At 36.0% G+C, this 4804-nt stretch overlaps 1 pseudogene; it reads left to right on the top strand.

Moving 5' to 3' along the window:
* Positions 1-2641: 2641 nt before the first annotated feature.
* LOC144296666 (U6 spliceosomal RNA) lies at positions 2642-2733 on the top strand (annotated as a pseudogene).
* Positions 2734-4804: the final 2071 nt, after the last annotated feature.

Raw genomic sequence — 4804 nt, 5'->3', positions numbered from 1 at the left:
AGCCAGCCTGGTCAACATTTGTAGTGTGGGAAGAGCAGGCTTGCTGAAAGAAGGCCCCCAACAGAGCTCCCTGGGACAGGATCTCTTAAGTTCCAAGACTTTGGTAGCTGCTGTGTGACATGAGCCATGCTCTTCCCACCACCCAGGGAAATGGGTGTGTAACACATCAGGAGCCTGCCCGATACAGAGCCATTGCTGATCTCTTCATGTCCCTTGTATTAATCAGGATTCTCCAGAGAAACAGAATTAACATAACCTTGGAGAAATGGTGTACATTAATCCCCATAATTTATATTATTTTGTAACTGGAAGTTTGTACCTCCTATTCCCCTTCACCCATTTCATCTACCCCCACACCCCGCCAAGTCCCCTCCCTTGTGGCAACCACCAATCTGTTCTCTGTACCTATGAGATTTGTTTTGTTTGTTGGGTGTGTTCTTTTAGGGTCCACATGTAGGTGAAATCAAATGGTATTTGCCTGTCTCTGTCTGACTTATTTCACTTAGCATAATATCATGTAGGTCCCTTCCATGTTACTGCAAATGACAAGATGTCATTCTTTTTTTGGCTGAGTAATAGTCAATTGTATTGACTATACCACATCTTCTTTATCCATTCATCTATGGATGAACTCTTAGGTTGCTTCCATATCTTGGCTATTGTAAATAATGCTGCAATGAATATTAGGGTGTATATATCTTTTCCAATTAATATTTTCATTTTGCTTGGGTAGATACCCAGTAGTGGAATTACTGGATTATATGGGATTTCTATTTTTAATTTTTTTGAGGAAACTCCATACTGTTTTCCATAGTGGCTGCACCAGTTGGCATTCCCACGAACAGTGCATGAGGGTTCCCTTTCCTCCACATCCTCACCAACACTTGTTCTTTCTTTTTTTTTTCCTTAAAAAAATTTTTTTTTATTCTAGCCATTCTGACAGGTATAAGGCAATATCTCACTGTGGTTTTGACTTGCATTTCCCTGATAATGAGTGATGTTGTGCATCTGTCTTTTCATGTGTTTGCCATCTGTATGTCTTCTTTGGAAAAATACCTGTTCAGGTCCTTTGCCCATTTTAAATTGGATTATTTTATTTTGGTGTTGAGTTGTATGTGTTCTTTTCATATATTTTGGTTATTAACCCTTTTTTGGCTATGTCATTTGTGAACATCTTCTCCCATTCAGTAGGTTGCCTTTTCATTTTGCTGATGGTTTCTTTCACTGTGCAAGAACTTTTTTTTTTTTTTTTTGGTATAGTCCCAAATAGTTTATTCTTACTTTTATTTTCCTTACTTTTCCATTTTCTTAAGGTTAATTTTTGAGGCTTCTTTTTTTTTTTTTTTTTTTTTTTTTTTTTGAGAGAGAGAGAGAGGCAGAGGGAGAGGAGAGAATCTTAAGCAGGCTCCATGCCCAATGTCGAGCCCAACGTGGGGCTCGATCTCCAGACCCTGGGATCATAACCTGAGCTGAAATCAATAGTTGGACACAACCGTGTGAGCCACTCAGCTGCCCTGAGGTGCAAATTTTTTTAAATGTAAAATCTGCCAAAATTTTCTTTATGGTTTTTCTCTATATACTTATGAAAACTTTCCCAAACCTGAGAGATCCGATTTTTCTTTCCTTTCAGAGAGAGAGAGCATGAAATGATATGTAAGAGTAAGCATTCTTCATTAACTGTCAGAAGACCTCCATCCTAGTCACTGGTATGTCACATAATAACGAATAGTTATTATATATTACATCAGTTATTTTTTAAGAGAGTTAACATCTTTAACTCTAATTTTGTATTTGTTTATTTTTCCCTTTTGTACTTCCAACTTTTATTTCATGTGTTTTGGAGTTCTTTGGTAGATGTATACACACTTAGGAACATTATGTATTTTATCATTATAAAGTGTTATTTAAGTAATTCTTGTTTTGAAGTCTACTTTATTTAATATGAAGATAGTCATTCCAGTTCTTTTATGACTAGACTTTACATCAATATCTTTCCCCATCCTTTTACTTTTTAATTATATGTATTTTTATACTTAAAGTACATTCTTCTAGACAATACAGTTCTCCAATCTCATAATTTCTGCCTTCTAGTTGGAACATTTAGTCTATTTATGCTTAACATTTACTTGGAATGTTATTCTATCTTTTAATGTAATTGTTGCTATAATTGACTTCATGTCCATTGTCTTGCTATTCATTTTTATTTATCCCGTCTTTCTTTTTTCTCTTTCCTGCTTTTACATTAATCAAGCATTTTTAGGTCTTCCATTTTACATCCTCTGTTGGCTTTCTAACTATGCCTCTTTGTTTTGCTAACTATGCCTTTTTATTTTTGCTCTTGCCCCTAGAACCTAGGGATACCATATACATTCTTAACCTATCAGTTTACTTTGAGTTAATATCATACTTCTTCACATATGAGAACCTTAGAGCAGTGCACACTTACGTTTATCCCTTTCCTGACTTTTGTGCTATTGCCTTTGGCCTGAAGAACTTCTTTTAATTTTTCTTACATTGCAGGACTGTGTATGCATTTTTATTTGTTTTCTTGTTGTTGTTGCCTTTGTTTTTCTAGAAGTACATTTATTTCGCCTTCATTTTTAAAAGGAAAAAAAAGTTGTAAAGAATTCTAGATTGTGTGCCTGCTTTGGCAACAGAATATACTAAAATTGGAGATTAGCACAGCCTCTGCACCAGGATGACATGCAAATTGGTGAAGCTTTCCACATTAAAAAAAAAAAATTCTAAGTTGACATTTTTTTTTCTTTTCTCTCGCACAGGTTGGCTTTGTTTCTCATGAGAAACCAGCAGTTTCTATTATCACTTTTCCTGTATGTATGGTGTCTTCTTTCTTTGGATGCAGTTAAGAATTTCTCTTTCATTTGTAGTAGCTTGGTGATCATATGCCTAAGTGTAGTTTTCTGTGTGCTTATCCTCTTTGAGATTTATTGAATTTTGTGTATCTGTGGGCTGATAGTTTTCCTTAAATTTGGGGGAAAAAAGCGATTATTTCTTTCATCGCATTTTTTTTTATACCCCAGTGTCTTTCTTTTCTTCTGGTTGTACTCCAGTTACACATTTGAGAGACCGCTTAATATTGTTTCACTGAGATTGTTTATGTTTTTAATGTTTTTCACTTTATGTTCTTCAGTTTTGTTAGTGACACATCTTCATGTTCATTGATTTTTTTCCTTCTGCAGTGTTACAACTGCTATTATAGTCACCATTTGGTGACTTTTTCATTTCAAATATTATACTTTTCAGTTCTAGAATCTTCATTTTTTTTTTTTTTTAAGTAGGCTCCATGCCCAGCATGGAGCCCAAAACAGGTCTTGAAATCACAACCCTGAGATAGAGACCTGAGCTGAGATCAAGAGTTGGATATTTAACTGACTGAGCCGCCCAGGTGCCCCTCTTCATATGTTTTTTTTTTTTTTAAAGATTTTATTTATTTATTCATGAGAGACAGAGAGAGAGAGAGAGAGAGAGAGAGAGAGAGAGAGAGGCAGAAACACAGGCAGAGGGAGAAACAGGCTCCACGCAGGGAGCCCGATGTGGGTCTCAATCCTGGCACTCCAGGATCACACCCTGGGCCGAAGGCAGGCCCCAAACCGCTGAGCCACCCAGGGATCCCTTCATATGTTTTTTTTTTTTTAAATTTTTTCCACTTTTCCTGCTTACTCCTTATCTCTTCACTCATTATGTACCTCTTTTTCTTTGCTTATGATAGCTGTTTTAAAGTTCTCCTTTGCTAATTCCAACATCTGTGTCATTTCTGATTATGCTTATATTGACTTCTTTTTTTTCTGATTACATGTTATATATTCTACTTCGTTGCATGATTATTTTTGAGATTGTGCTGGGTATTGTAGATGTAACATTGTTGAAAGTCTGGATTTATTTTCTTTCTTTAAAGAGTGCTGCATTTTGTTCAGTTAGACAATTAATTTATGAGCAGATCATCTTGATCTTTTCGAGGCTTGGTTTGGGGCTTTATACAGTAGCTCTTACTCTTGGCCTAATATAGTTCATTTCCTTTTTTGGTTACAGCTGAATGTTTTCAGTGTTTAATGAGGTCTCTCCATTTTGAGTGACCAAATCTATAATGTCTTTCTCCACGGTGACCTCCAGAATCTCTATTCAACTCACATCTCTTTGTATGTTTTTTCATGTTTTCTCTAAGTAACACTGGTTGGATTTTAAAAACATAGAAAATGTAGAATTAATTGGGAAATAACATATAAGCTTAAGCACAGAGATGTAGTAAAGTTCACATGTCCCATGTATCCCTGAGTGTCTAGAGCCAGGGTTTCATGCTTGTTTCTGATCCTTGATGGCTCTTTTCTTGTTCCTTAGTTATCTCCTTCTTGGAGTCCCACTAAGGAAACAGCTTTCACTAATAAAACTCCAACTCTTATCTGCCAAGATTAATAATGGAGGGAGAGTCTCCATGGGAGGGGTGGTTAGGCCTTATAGATTTCCATTCCCCTTAGGGTTCTTTTGCTTCTTTACACTGCTAGACTGTGCTGGTTGTATGGGAAGTTGTTCCTCCTCATTCTACCAAGCAGGTGCTTATGACTACTATCTTCATATTCCTAGAGTGTGACTGAAGCTGGGCTGGATTTTAATGAAGACTTTAAGCTTAGAGAATATTTTTTTTAAAAAAGTAAATAGAATAACATGAAAATGAATTATGTGGATTACAAGATATGACCTATTCTTATTTTTCTTTTTAAAATATTTATTTAAGGGCACCTGGATGGCTCAGTGGTTGAGTGTCTGCCTTTGGTTTAGGTCGTGATCC

The sequence above is a fragment of the Canis aureus genome, chromosome 24 (genome assembly GCF_053574225.1).
Source record: "Canis aureus isolate CA01 chromosome 24, VMU_Caureus_v.1.0, whole genome shotgun sequence".
Lineage (NCBI taxonomy): Eukaryota > Metazoa > Chordata > Mammalia > Carnivora > Canidae > Canis > Canis aureus.
Note: the sequence above shows the minus strand (reverse complement) of the source record. Positions and strands in the feature narration are given on the sequence as shown.